The following is a 15,385-nucleotide window of genomic DNA, read 5'->3' on the forward strand; positions in this document are numbered from 1 at the left end:
CCAGGCTGGTCTCGAACTGCTGATCTCAAGTGATCTGCCCACCTCGGCCTCCCAAAGTGCTGGGATTACAGGCGTGAGCCACTGTGCCTGTCCACACCAGCTGTATTTCACGTGCTCGATTGCCACATCAGTGAGGAAAGTTCTGTGTGGCAGCGCTGATGAGGGTAATCCTAGTTTAGGAGCAGGGGTCAGGGCCGGCCGCAGTGGCTCAAACCTGTAATCCCAGCACTTTGGGAGGCCGAGGTGGGTGGATCACGAAGTCAGGAGATCAAGACCATCCTGGCTAACATGGTGAAACGCTGTCTCTACTAAAAATACAAAAATTAGCCAGGCATGGTGGCAGGTGCCTGTAGTCCCAGCTACTCAGGAGGCTGAGGCAGGAGAATGGCGTGAATCCGAAAGGCAGAGCTTGCAGTGAGCCGAGATTGCGCCACTGCACTCCAGCCTGGCAACAGAGTGAGACTCCGTCTCAAAAAAAAAAAAAAAAAAAAAAGAACAGGGGACCTCCCTGCCTGGCCCCTGGCAACCTCCCCAAGGGCAGACCCTCATGAACAGGCAGATGGGTGTGCAGATTCCTCTCCAGCCAGTCCCAGGAGAGCTCCCGCAAGCCCTTTCCCTCACACCCCCGTCATGACCCCAGGCTTGGTCAGGTCAAGTTCTCTTGCCCTGGCCTGGGCTGGCCTGCCTCAGATCCCTGGGAAAACAGCTCTTGTCTCTGTTAGGACAAGTGAGATTCTGGATTCAGGGCAGGAAGGGACCAGCTCCCAGAGCAGCCATCTGGGATCTGAGGCCTGCCTCTCCAGCTCCTGGAAACTTCTGCTCCAAATTAGCCACAGTTTCCGCTGACTCTGGAGCCCTCTGGGGTGGGGGTTACATGTGGAGGGTGTACCACCCAGCCCCAGGCTGACCATAGCATCTGCTTGTATCTCCCTGGCTTGTGCCTGGCTTTTGGGGGACGTTACCATCATCACCTGTACTATGAGGACTGAGGGGCCCTGAGAAATACATTCTCCTGTCTCTGAGATGGGCCTGCCTGCTGGTCATCCACCTCCCTTATCCCCAGCACAACATCCTCTGTGTGTGTGTGTGTGTATGTGTGTGTGTGTGTGTGTGTGTCAGAGAGAAAGAGAGAGAAAGAGAGAGAGAGAGAGAGATGGAGTCTTGCTCTGTTGCCCAGGCTGGAGTGCAATGGCGTGATCTCGGCTCACTGCAACCGCCTCCTGGGCTCAAGTGATTCTCCTGTCTCTACCTCCTGAGCAGCTGGGATTACAGGCGCCTGCCACCACATCCAGCTAATTTTTGTATTTTTAGCCGAGATGGGGTTTCACCATGTTGTCCAGGCTGGTCTCAAATTCCTGACCTCATGATCTGCCTACCTCAGCCTCCCAAAGTGCTGGGACTACAGGCGTGCGCCACTGCGCCCAGCACAACTTCCTTTTACTCAACATAGGTGTTATAGGTCCTAGTGATAGAGTGTGAGCCGGAAAGAGTTTAAGGAGGAGAGAGCTGACAGGACTCAGGGAAGGCTTCCCTGAAGACCAGCAGGTGGGACCCTAGCTGGGGGATGCACTTATTTATTGTCGTTTTGAGACAGAGTCTCACTCTGTTGCCCAGGCTGTAATGCAGTGGTGTGATCTTAGCTCACAGCAGCCTACACCTCCTGGGCTCAATCAATCCTCCTGCTTCAGCTTCCGGAGTAGCTGAGACTATAGGGGCATGCCACCATGCCAGGCTAATTTGCATTATTTATTTATTTATTGAGAATGGAGGCTTGCTCTGTTGCCCAGACTGGAGTGTAGCAGCATGATCTCAGCTCACTGCAACCTCCACCTCATGGGTTCAAGCGATTCTCCTGCCTTAGCCTCCCCAGTAGCTAGGATTACAGGCGCATGCCACCACACCTGGCTAATTTTTGTAATTTTAGTAGAGACGGGGTTTCGCCATGTTGGCCAGGCTGATCTCGAACGCCTGACCTCAAGCCATCCACCTGCCTCGGCCTCCCAAACATTTTTTATAGAGACAGATGTCTCACTATGCTGCACAAGGTGGTCTCAAACTCCTCGGCTCAAGTGATCCTCCCACCTCGGCCTCCCAAAGTGCTGGGATTGCAGGCATGAGCCACCGTGCCCGTCTTGGGATGCACTTTTTTGGGAAGTGGGAAGTAGTGACTAGAAAGGTCCCAGGCGGGAAGAAGCTTGGGTCATTGGAGTCACAACACGCAGGCCAGGGGCTTGCTAAGGCACAGTGAGTGAGGAGGCTTCAGAGAAGAGGCCACATAGCCAGACCGCCAGGGGCTGCGAGGAGCTTGGATTCGATTCTCAAGGCGAGCCAGGGGAGGGGTTTTCAGCAGGGGAGGGACATGGCTTGCATTTTGAAGAGCTCCCTGTGGCGGTCGGACAGTCCCACGCAAGAGTGCGAGCGCCGAGGTCTGTGGGGGACTGCGCGCAGCCACAGCACAGGGCGGTCCCACTGTCCCGACCGAGCAGGGACTCCAGGGCCCGGCCCAACCCGGGGCCCCCCTGCCGGGGTGGGAGCAAGGTCCCCCGCCCCGGGGAGGCGAGAAGACAGGCAGAAGGAGGAGGGAGCCACTGAGACGTGGGGCCCCGGGACATCGGAGCTCACGGCGTAGGTTTGGGGCGAGGAGGCCTGTGGACAGGACCAGGACGGCGTCCAGGGGGCGGTGGGTCCAGTGACGGTTGCCGGGGTGACGAGGGACGGGTTGATGGTTGACCGGAACGGGTAGCGGTTGTCCGGGTGACCGGAGGGGCCCAGGCAAAGGCTGACGGGAGGCCTGGGACAGTTGCCCTGGCGACGGGGTTCCGCTGACGGTTGCTAGGGCGACGGAAAGGCGCCTTCTTCCGCCTGCGCGGCTGCAGGCGGGAGGGAGGCGGGGTCTTCTGGAGAAGGCGATCGCGTCGATTGGGCATAGTCCTGGCTAGTGAGCCAATAGAGACTCGTGTCTCTCCTAGACCCGCCTCCCCCAGCCTGAGCCAATCCCGGCCCGCTTTTTTTTTTTTTCTTTTTCTTTTTCTTTTTTTTCCTGGCCCAAGGGCTTGTAGCGCGCATCTTTTAGGGCTGGAGCGAGACCTCGGGGGCTTGGCCTGGGGTTTCTCCCATGATCGGCCTGTCCCTCTCCCTGCCTGTAGTCCACTTTCCATCACTCACTCTCTCACTCCTCACTCATTCAGAGGTCTGCATTGATGGTCCAGTAGTAGAATTCTCACTTCCCATTCATTCATTCATCCATTCAACTGTCCCTGCCACCAGTTCTAGAAGGGATGGTGGGAGACAAAGCCGGGCTCTGACACTGCCAGCAGGGTGTGATCAGGCCCTGGTGGAATGAGAAAAGGGAGGAGCACTTACCTGGGGGGAGGGAGGGAAGGCTCCCTGGAGGAAGCAGTCTTGGAGCTGAACCTCGTAAAGCTGGGCTCCGACCCACAGAAGCCTCCCACGCAGGGATGATTTAGCATTTCCGTGAGACTGGGAGGAAAGTTTGGGATCGGATTGGAACTGTAAAAGGCTTCACATGCCAGCAGGGGAGGGTCTCGGACAGATCCGTGTGTCTGGAATGTCACTTGGGGGATGGTGAGAAGGCGGACCAGAGGGGCAGACGGAGGGTGGGGAGGCCTCAGAGGAGGATGGGCGTGGTCCAGGCAGTGGAGAACGAGACTCAAGTCCAGGCACTGGAAGAGGAGCAGATACGATGGGAAGGTACAGAGGCAGGTTTGGGATATATTCAGTCTGACGGGGCTGGATCCCAGGGTAGGGACCTAGAAGCATGTTATGGGCTAAAGACAAAAACAGCCCAGCAAGCATCGGTGTATTGTGCGGCAGAGAGTCTCTGAAGCTGGGAGGGAGGGTGAAGTCTCCCTAGAGGAGAATGGACGCAAGACTGAGCCCTGAGGACCCCCAACACTTCAGAGACAGGCAGAGAAGAGAGGCCACAAAGGTAGGAGATGAGGCCGGGCGCGGTGGCTCACGCCTGTAATCCCAGCACTTTGGGAGGCCGAGGCCGGCGGATCACAAGGTCAGAAGATCAAGACCATCCTGGCTAACATGGTGAAACCCCATCTCTATCAAAAATACAAAAAATTAGCCGGGCATGGTGGCACACGCCTGTAATCCCAGCTACTCGGGAGGCTGAGGCAGGAGAATCACTTGAACCTGGGAGGCAGAGGTTGCAGTGAGCCAAGATCATGCCACTGCACTCCAGCCTGGGCGACAGAGGAAGACTCCACCTCAAAAAAAAAAAGAAAAAGAAACGAAAAGAAAAGAAAGAAAGATCCGGCACAGTGGCTCACGCTTGTAATCCCAGCACTTTGGGAAGCCGAGGCGGGAGGATCACAAGGTCAGGAGTTGGAGACCAGCCTATCCAACACAGTGAAACCCTGTCTCTACTAAAAATACAAAAATCAGCTGTGTGTGGTGGCGGGCGCCTGTAATCTCAGCTACTCGGGAGGCTGAGGCAGAAGAATTGCTTGAACCCAGCAGGTGGAGGTTGCAGTGAGCCGAGATCGTGCCACTGTATTGCAGCCTGGGCAACAGAGCTAGACTCTGTCTGAAAAAAAAAAAAAAAAGGATAGGAGGTGAACCAGGCAAAAGTGGTGCCCCAGCAATGGAGGAGGGAGGAGTGTCAAGGAATAGAGATGTAGTTCCTGGTGTCAAAAGCTGCTGAGAGACAAGCGTGGTGGTTCATGCCTTTAATCCCAGCATTTTGGGAGGCTGAGGAGGGAGGATCACTTCAGACCAAGAGTTTTAAGACCAGCCTTGGAAACATTGCAAGACCCCTTGTCTCAAAAAAAAAAAAAAAAAAAAAAAAAAAAAAAAAAAAAAAAAATTTAAACTGCTGGGCATAGAGGCTTGTGCCTGTAGTCCCAGCTACTCAGGAGGCTGAGATGGGAGGATTGCTTGAGCTTGTGAGGTAAAGACTACAGTGAGCTGTGATCATGCCACTGCATTCTAGCCTGGGCAACAGAGCAAGACCCTGTCTTAAACAAACAAAAATCCAGGCCGAGCGCAGTGGCTCACTTGTGTAATCCCAGTACTTTGGGAGGCCAAGGTGAGCAGATCACTTGAGGCCAGGAGTTCAAGATCAGCCTGGCCAACATGGTGAAACTCTGTCTCTACTTAAAAAAAAAAAAAAAAAAAAAAATTAGCTGGGCTTGGTGGCGGGCGCCTGTAGTCCCAGCTACTCAGGAGACTGAAGCATGAGAATTGCCTGAACCTGGGAGGTGGAGGTTGCAGTGAGCTGAGATTGTGCCACTGCACTCCAGCCTGGGAGACAGAGCGAGACCTTGTCTCAAACAAAAAGGAAAAACAACAACAACAAAAAAACAGGCCGGACGCGGTGGCTCACGCCTGTAATCCCAGCACTTTGGGAGGCCGAGGCAGGTGGATCACCTGAGGTCAGGAGTTCGAGACCAGCCTGACCAATATGGAGAAACCCCATGTCTACTAAAAAAAATACAAAATTAGCCGGGCTTGGTGGTGGACGCCTGTAATCCCAGCTACTCGGGAGGCTGAGGCAGGAGAATCGCTTGAACTTGGGATGCGGAGGTTGCGGTGAGCTGAGATGGCGCCATTGCACTCCAGCCTGGGCAACAAGAGTGAAACTCCGTCTCAAAAAAAAAGAAAAAAAGAAAACCCAAAACAAAACAAAAAACCAACTGCTGAGATAATCAAGCGAGAGCCATGGAAATCTCCAAGTTATGAGGAAGGAAAGCCAGGAGTGAGACTGAAGGCAGAGGGCTTGGCTGCTCTGAATGAGGTTAAGCAGGGATGGGCAAGAGAATATTGGAGGCTTGGGGAAAAACAATGGAATACATTCAAACAGAGTAATGCGGTCAGGCACCCAGGCTCACACCTGTAATCCCAGAGCTTTGGGAGACTGGGGAGAGAGAATCGCTTGAGTTTAGGAGTTCGTGACCAGGCTGGGCGACACAGTGAGACCCAGTCTCTAAAAAATAATAATAATAAAAAAAAGACAAACCGGAGAATTTGAGGCAGGTTTGCTGCAAGGACTATACACAGAGGCATGGGCAGAGTTTGGGGAAACCAACAGGAGTTGGTGAGACACCCAGGGCAAGCATCCTTGGGGATCCTTTATCATTTTTGGATGCTCCCGATGGGGCAAGGGGAAGGATGTTAGCAGAGCCTAGGGAGAGAGTCGTGTGGATGATGGACACAGCCAAGTTGAGGCGACCCTGCAGGGAAGGACCCAGGAGGATTAGTGTCCCCTATTCACTTTCCTCTGACTACTTTTTTTTTTTTTTTTTTTTTTGAGACAAGTTGTCCGTCTTGTCGCCCAGGTTGGAGTGCAGTGACGTGATCTCAGCTCACTGCAACCTCTGCCTCCCAGGTTCAAGTGATTCTTCTGCCTACGCCAAGTAGCTAGAATTATAGGCGCCCGCCGCCATGCCCAGCGATTTTTGTATTTTTAGTAGAGATGGAGTTTCACCATGTTGGCCAGGTTGGTCTCAAACTTAGGTGATTCAGCCGCCTTGGCCTCCCAAAGTGCTGGGATTAGAGACATGAACCACCATGCCTGGCCAATTTTTGTATTTTTAGTAGAGATAGGGTTTCACCATGTTGGCCAGGTTGCTCTCAAACTCCTGACCTCAAGTGATGTGCCCTCCTCGGCCTCCCAAAGTACCGGGATTACAGGCGTGGGCCACTGCACCTGGCCAGATTTTCACTTCATCATGGTAGAGATTTCAGCCTATGGCTAAGGAAGAAGGTAATGAAAGCCTAGGGGAGGAGCTCCCCTTCTCTCATGTAGGAGGGAAGGTAATTGGGACAGTGGGGACAAGTGCCACCCCTACAGGAAGGAGGACAAACTTCTGGGGCCAGGGAGGCAAAAATGAGCAGTAAGGGCAGGGGTCCCCAAACCTCAGGCCACAGAGAAACGGGGCCGTACAGCAGGAGCTGAGTGGCAGGAGAGCCAGAGAGGCTCCATCTGTATTTACAGCCCCTCCCGCTCCGCACATTACCACCTGAGCTCTGCCTCCTGTCAGATAAGCAGCAGCATTAGATTCTCATAGGAGTGCAAATCCTACTGTAAACCGCGCATGCAAGGGATCTAGACTGCATGCTCCTTATGAGCATCTAATGACTGATGATCTGTCACTGTCTCGCATTGCCCTCAGATGGGACCGACTAGTTGTAAGAAAACAAGCTCAGGGCTCCCACTGATTCTACATTATGGTCGTATCATTATTTCATCTATAGTGTAATGTAATAATAATAGAAATGAAGTGCACAAAAAAATCTAACGCGTTTGAGGCTGGTCGTGGCAGCTCATGCCTGTAATTCCATCACTTTGGAAGGCCGAGGCAGATGGATCACTTGAGAACAGGAATTAGAGACCAGCCTGGCCAACATCATGAAACCCTATCTACTGAAAATACAAAAACTAGTTGGGCATGGTGGCGCATGCCTGTAATTCCAGCTAATCAGGAGGCTGAGGCACAAGAATCACTTGAACCCAGGAGGCAGAGGTTGCAGTGAGCTGAGATCACGCCACTGCACTCCAGCCTGGGTCACAGAGCGAGACTCTGTCTCAAATACATAAATATAAATAAAAATGTAGACCAAGTGTGGTGGCTCATGCCTGTAATCCCAGCACTTTGGGAGGCCGAGGCGGGCAAACCACCTGAGGTCAGATGTTCGAGACCAGCCTGGCCAACATGGTGAAACTCTGCCTCTACTAAAAATACTAAAACTGGCCGGGCGCGGTGGCTCAAGCCTGTAATTCCAGCACTTTGGGAGGCCGAGACGGGCGGATCACGAGGTCAGGAGATCGAGACCATCCTGGCTAACACGGTGAAACCCCGTCTCTACTAAAAAAAATACAAAAACTTAGCCGGGCGAGATGGCGGGCGCCTGTAGTCCCAGCTACTCGGGAGGCTGAGGCGAGAGAATGGCGTAAACCCGGGAGGCGGAGCTTGCAGTGAGCTGAGATCCGGCCACTGCACTCCAGCCTGGGCGACAGAGCAAGACTCCGTCTCAAAAAATAAAAAATAAAATAAAAATAAAAATAAAAATACTAAAATTAACTGGGTGTGGTGGTGCATGCCTATAACCCCAGCTACTTGGGAGGCTGAGGCAGGAGAAATGCTTGAACTCAGGAGGCAGAGGTTGCAGTCAGCCGAGATTGTGCCACTGCACTCCAGCCTGGGCAACAGAGTGAGACTCCATCTCAAAAAAAAAAAAAAAAAAAAAAAAAAAAAAAAAAAAAAAAAAAAAAAGGGGGGTTGTGTGGGCCAGTGGCCAGTCATGGCTCTCATCTGTAATCCCTGCACTTTGGGAGGCCAAGGCAGGAGGATTACCTGAGGTCAGAAGTTTGAGACCAGCCTGACCAACATGGAGAAACCTCATCTCTACTAAAAATACAAAATTAGCCGGGTGTGGTGGCACATTCCTGTAGTCCTAGCTACTCGGAAGGCTGAGGCAGGAGAATCGCTTGAACCCGGGAGGCGGAGGTTGGGGTGAGCCAAGATCACGCCACTGAACTCCAGCCTGAGCAACAAGAGCGAAACTCCGTCTCAAAAAAGTAAAAAATAAAAAAAGTATCACTTGAATCATCCCGAAACCACCCCCTACCCCGGTCTGTGGAAATATTGTCTCTCACAAAACCAGTCCCTGGTGCCAAAGAGGTTGGTGGTCACTGAGTTAGGGGACATCAGAACATCACAATTCAGAGGTGAGCAAGGGGAGATAAGATCCAGGGTGAGGCCATGGGCATGGAGGGTTGCTGAGGTCCAGAGCCCAGGGCCTGAGAAGACAGGACAGAGAACAGGGCATCAGACACAATGGAAGGTTCTGGGGTGGGGAAACCAGCACCCCCAGAAGGGGTTGAGAATGACCTCCCCTCTACCCCTCCCCAGAACCACAGAGCTGCAGATGCTGCATCAAAGTGAATTCCAGGCTAGGCTTGGTTGCTCATGCCTGTAATTCCAGCACTTCGGGAGGCTGAGGCAGGAGGATCACTTGAGGCCAAGAGTTCAAGACCCCATCTCTACAGAAAAAAAAAAAAAAAAAAAAAAGGCTGGTCACAATGGCTCATGCCTGTAATCCCAGCACTTTGGGAGGCCAAGATGGGCAGATCACAAGGTCGAGAGATCGAGACCATCCTGGCTAACACGGTGAAACCCCGTCTCTGCTAAAAATACAAAAAATTAGCCAGGGCGTGGTGGCAGGCACCTGTAGTCCCAGCTACTCGGGAGGCTGAGGCAGGAGAATGGCATGAACCCGGGAGGCAGAGCTTGCAGTGAGCCGAGATCGCACCACTGCACTCCAGCCTGGGTAACAGAGTGAGACTCCTTCTCAAAAATAAAAAAAAAATAAAATAAAATAAAGACCAGGCGCAGTGACTCATGCCTGTAATCCCAACACTTTGGGAGGCAGAGGTGGCTGGATCACCTGAGGTCAGAAGTTCAAGACCAGCCTGGCCAACATGGTAAAACCCCGTCTTTACAAAAATAAAAAAAATTATCTGGGCATGATGGCGGGTGCCTGTCATTCCAGCTACTTGGGAGGCTGAGGCATGAGAATTGCTTGAACCCAGGAGGTGGAAGTTGCAATTAGCTGAGATGGTACCATTGCACTCCAGCCTGGGCAACAGTGAGACTCCGTGGGAAAAAAAAAAAAAAAAAAAAAAAAAAAAAATATATATATATATATATATATATATATATATATATATGGTGGGTTCGGTGGCTCATGCCTGTAATCCTAAGCACTTTGTGAGGCCGAGGCGGGCGGATCACCTGAGGTCAGGAGTTCAAGACCAGCCTGACCAACATGGAGAAACCCCATCTCTGCTAAAAATACAAAATTAGCCAGGCGTGGTGGCTTATGCCTGTCATTCCAGTTACTTGGGAGGCTGAGGCAGGAGAATCGCTTGAACGCGGGAGGCAGAGGTGGCGGTGAGCTGAGATCGTGCCATTGCACTCCAGCCTGGGTGAGAAGAGTGCAACTCCGTCTCAAAAAGAAACCCAAACAAACAAAAAGCGACTTCTCTTCCTCCACTTCCTTTTCTTCTCCATCAGTTCTCACACCCCAACACCCCAGTCTTTTCCTCTGACCTAGCCCCTGATCCAGTGGGGTGTGGATATGTCTATGCGCATACAGAGGGTCTCAGGAAGTCTCGAGGGCTGGCCCTGGACACGATCAGGTTCCCAACTCCTAATTTATTCATTCATCCAGCTGAAAATGATTTCACTTACTGTGCTTCAGGCTCTGTGCTGGATGTTGGGGACTCGGCACTGACCAAGACAGATGCTCACCTAGCTCAGAATCTGACGGGCCAGCCAGGCAGGATCACATGGAGTCATCAGAGCCCTGATGGAGGCTGTGTGAAACCTCAGGGAAGGCTCCCTGGGAGAAGAGAATGACAGGCCTTCCAAAGCGATTCTTTTCGACCAGGCGCAGTGGCTCACGCCTGTAATCCTAACACTTTGGGAGGCCAAGGTGGGTGGATTGCTTGAGCTCAGGAGTTTGAGACCAGCCTGGGAAACATGGTGAAATCCCGTCTCTACTAAAATACAAAAAAATTACCCCAGGTGCAGTGGCTCATGCCTGTAATCCCAGCACTTTGGGAGGCTGAGGTGGGTGAATCACTTGAGGTCAGGAGTTCAAGACCAGCCTGACCGAACTCCTGACTCTACTAAAAATACAAAAAATTAGCCAGCTGTGATGGCGGGTGGTTGTAATCTCAGCTACTTGGGAGGCTGAAGCAGAAGAACAGCTTGAACCCGGGAGGTGGAGGTTGCAGTGAGCAGAGATCGTGCCACTGCACTCCAGCCTGGGCAACAAGAGTGAAACTCTGTCTCAAAGAGAGAGAGAGAAAAAAAATTACCTGGGCATGGTGCTGCGCGCCTGTAGTCCCAGCTACTCGGGAGGCTGAGGCATGAGAATTGCTTGAACCTGGGAGGCAGAGTTTGCAGTGAGCAGAGATCGTACCACTGCACTACAACCTGGGCGACAGAATGAGACTCTGTCCCCAAAAAACCAAAAAAACCCAAAATGATTGTTTGTAAACTAAATCAGATCAGCTTCTTGTGCTAAAACCCTCCAGTGGCTTCACCTTCACTGTGCTTGGGCTAGAATCCCAGACCCTCTGGCCCCTTGGGAGTCAGCCCCACCCGCTTCCCTGACCTCCTCCCCTTTGCTCATTCTGCACCCGGCACCCAGGCTTCCTCACTGGTCCTCTCATCCACCCTCTCCTTCCTCCTCTGGGCCTTTGCACTTGCTGTTCACTGTCTGGAACACCCTAGCCCTGGATGTTTGCCTCGCAGGCTCCTCTTCTCCTTTGGGTGACTTCCCCGCTCTCCCTCACATTTAACCATCTTGTCTCAATGGCTCTGTTTTGGTTTCTTTTCTTTCTTTTCTTTTTTTTGAGATGGAATATCCCTCCGTCACCCAGGCTGGAGTGCAGTGGTGCGATCTCGGCTCATGGCAACCTCCACCTCCCGGGTTCAAACGATTCACCTGCCTCAGCCTCCCAAGTCACTGGGACTACAGGCGCCCGCCACCATGCCCGGCAAATTTTTGTATTTTTAGTAGAGACGAGGTTTCACCATGTTGACCCAGGCTGGTCTCCAACTCCTGATCTCAGGCGATCCGCCCACCTCAGCCTCCCAAAGTGCTGGGATTACAGGCATGAGCCATTATACCCAGCCTCTTTATTATTATTTTTTAAAGACAGGGTCTTGCTCTTTTGCTCAGGCTGGAGTACAGTGGCACAATCATAGCTCTCTGCAGCCTCAAACTCTGGGCTCAAATGATCCTCCTGCCTTAGCCTTGGAAGTAGATGCACCACCTATGCCTGGCTAATTTAAAAGATTTCCTTAGGCCAGGCGCAGTGGCTCACGCCTGTAATCCCAGCAGTTTGGGAGGTCAAGGCAGGTGGATCACGAGCTCAGGGGTTCGAGACCAGCCTGACCAACATGGTGAAACCCACATACACACACACACACACACACACACACACACACACACACACACACACAAAACAAACAAACAAAAAAAAAACAAAAAAAAACTAGCTGGGCATGGTGGCGCATACTTGTAATCCCAGCTACTCAGGAGGCTGAGGCAGGAAAATCGCTTGAATCCAGGAGGCGGAGGTTGCAGTGAGCGGAGATGGTGCCACTGCACTCTAGCCTGGTGACAGAGCGAGACTCTGTCTCAAAAAGAAAAAAAGAAAAAATTCTTTCGAAGAGACAGGTGGGGTCTCGCTATGTTGACCAGACTGGTTCTGAACTCCTGGACTCAAGTGATACTCCTTCCTTTGCCAAAGTGCTGGGTCTACAGGTGTGAGCCACCGCGCCCGGCCTTGATGGTTCCGTTTGCCTGTTTGTTTCTTGTCTGTTTCCCTTCTCAGGGCAGGAACTGGCTCTGTCTTGGGTCACCTCTGTCTACAATAAGGCCTGGCACCAAGTAAGTGTCCAGTAAATGTTTGTTGAACCACTGAATGAAGGTGAGAAGAGCTGGAGGGTCAGAGTAAGCAGCCAGGTGAAAGGAGCCTTTGTGGTATGAGAAGCATGTTCCTACCAGTGGGAACTTTGCAGGCAAAGGCTGGCAAGGCCAAGAGGCAGGGAGATGGAGCTGATGAGGTGGGGAGGAATTGCGTTACTTCAGGCAATGGGGAGCCATGGAAGGTTCAAGCGTCGGAGTGTCCCAGGGAAGCAGTGTCCAGGGGACACGGCTGGGTCCAGCCTCCCCACACTTGCCGAAGGCCCACACTCAACTGCCCTCACCCCTGCTGGTTCTCACTAGGCTCCCACAGCCCACTGCCTGGCTGGAGAACCTGGCCCCAGCTTCTGGGCAGAAGGCGGGACTGCAGTCCCAAGAGGAAAAGCCAAGGGCACATTCTCAGGTTCCTGGTCAGCGGGCCGGCAGCTGTGTCTTGGCCTGGCCCCAGGTCCCGCATCCCCAGGGACTGAGCTCATGGAGGAGAAATGCAGTCCCCAGCCAAGGCAGCCAGCAGGAGCCGGAGAGGGGGCTCAAGCCCACCCCCGCCACATTGGGAACTGTGCGGCTGCAGGCTGCAAGGCCATGGGAAGGGTTGCTCCGACTGCCCCGTCCCCTAGGGATCTGGACACCTTGGGTGGGTCCCACCACCGTGGCTGGAGGGCAGTGGCAGGAACCCGCAGCTGAGACCCCATCTTTGGCTGAGCGGGTGCTCTGTAGATATGTCTTTCTTCTTTTCATTTGAGACAAAGTCTTGCTCTGTTGCCCAGACTGGAGTGCAGTGGTGCAATCTCGGCTCACTGCAACCTCTGCCTCCCAGGTTCAAGTGATTCTCCTGCCTCAGCCTCCCAAGTAGCTGGGATTACAGGCGTCTGCCACCAGGCCTGACTAATTTTTGTATTTTTAGTACGGGTGGGGTTTCGCCATATTGGCCAGGCTGGTCTCAAACTCCTGACCTCAAGTGATCCGCCCATCTCAGCCTCCCAAAGTGCTGGGATTACAGGCATGAGCCACCGCTCCTGGCCAGGTCTTTCTTCTTTTAGTCTGTATTCCCCCGTGCAGTCCTCTGCCTGTGTTTTCACCATTACTGCCCCCTCTCCCACAGACCAGGGTGTGCTGTATCAGCAGTCACAGACTCTGAACTTCCCGCCTAGTGAAATGTGTGTCCAGGGTCCTTGGTTGCGCCTAGTGATGAGGGGCTCAGCACCTCCTACAGCATCCATTCCAGCAGGAAGCCCTTTCTCAATTGTTTGAACACAGGAGGTGGAGTTGCAATGAGCCGAGATCGAGCCACTGCACCCCAGCCTGGGTGACAGAATGACACTCTGTCTCAAAAAAAAAAAGAAAAAAAGAAAGAAAAGAAAAGAAAAGAAAGAAAGAAAGAAAGAAAGAAAGAAAGAAAGAAAGAAAGAAAGAAAGAAAGAAAGAAAGAAAGGCCCTTCTCAGATGGGCCAAGGGAGGAGCTGACCTTCCTTGAGGGCCCTAACTTTGCCCCTCAATCCCTAGACTCTTCTGTGGAACCATAGTCCATCCCTGCCTGCAAAATTATACTGAATAGAGTGGTTTGAGGTCCCCAAAGTTGCTTTTTTTGGGGGGGGGACGGGGTCTCACTCTGTCACCAGGCTGGAGTGCAGTGGTGCAATCTTGGGTCACTGCAACCTCCACCTTCCGGGTTCAAGCAATTCTCCTGCCTCAGCCCCCCGAGTAGCTGGGACTACAGGTGCATGCCACCACACGCGGCTAATTTTTTGTATTTTTAGTAGAGACGGGGTTTCACCACTGTTAGCCAGGATGGTCTGGATCTCCTGACCTTGTGATCTGCCTGCCTTGGCCTCCCAAAGTGCTGGGATTATAGGCATGAGCCACCACACCTGGCCCTGAAGTGGCTCTTCTGGGCTGGGCTTCTCAGCTCCTTCAGCACCTTCCTGAGTCACCAAACTGTCCCATGTCACCTGCTTTGTGCTTACCCCATGCTGGGGGATGCTGGGACCCTTGAGAAACCTCATCCTCTGTCTACCTCAGTCTTTTGTTTGTTTGTTCGTTTTTTGTTTTTGTTTGGAGACAGGGTCTCAGTCTGTCACCCAGGCTGGAGTGCAGGGGCACAATCTCAGCTCACTGCAACCTCCACTTCCCAGGCTCAAGCGATCCTCACACCTCAGTCTTCCGAATTGCTGGGACTACAGGTATGCAGCAGCATGCCTGGATAATTTTTGTGTTTTTTGTAGACACGGGGTTTTATCATGTTACCCACGCTGGTCTGAAACTGTTGCCCTCAGGTGACCTGCCCGCCTCGGCCTCCCAAAGTGTTGGGATGACAGGCGTGAGCCACTGCACACAGCCAACCCTTAGTCTTTACACAGGGGACAAACCAGGGTACAGACACCCCCAACCCCTTGTGAACAAGGCTGAGCCATGGAGAAAAAGGGCACCAGAAGAGCAGGGGTGTCGGGGAGACAGGGGTGCAGACTGAGGGGCAGGGAGGACTTCCCGGAGAGGTATCCTTGAAGAATGGATAGGAGGTAACCAGAAACAGAAATAAGGGGCCAGGCACAGTGAGTCAGGCCTGGAATCCCAGCACTTTGGGAGGCCAAGAGCGGGAGGATCGCTCAAGCTCAGGAGTTTGAGACCAGCCTGGGCAACATAGCAAGACCCCCATCGCTACAAAAAATACAAAAATTAGCAGGGTTCGTGGTAAGCACCTGTAATTCCAACTACTCAGGAGACCGAGGTGGGAGGATCACTTAAGCCTGGGAGGTCAAGGCTGCAGTGAGCCGTGATCACACCACTGCACTCCAGCCTGCACTATAGAATGAGACCCTGTCTCTATTAAAAATAAGTAAATAAAATAAAGAGGCCGGGCGCGGCGGCTCAAGCCTGTAATCCCAGCACTTTGGGAGGCCGAGACGGGTGG

Source organism: Rhinopithecus roxellana, chromosome 8 (genome assembly GCF_007565055.1).
Source record: "Rhinopithecus roxellana isolate Shanxi Qingling chromosome 8, ASM756505v1, whole genome shotgun sequence".
Lineage (NCBI taxonomy): Eukaryota > Metazoa > Chordata > Mammalia > Primates > Cercopithecidae > Rhinopithecus > Rhinopithecus roxellana.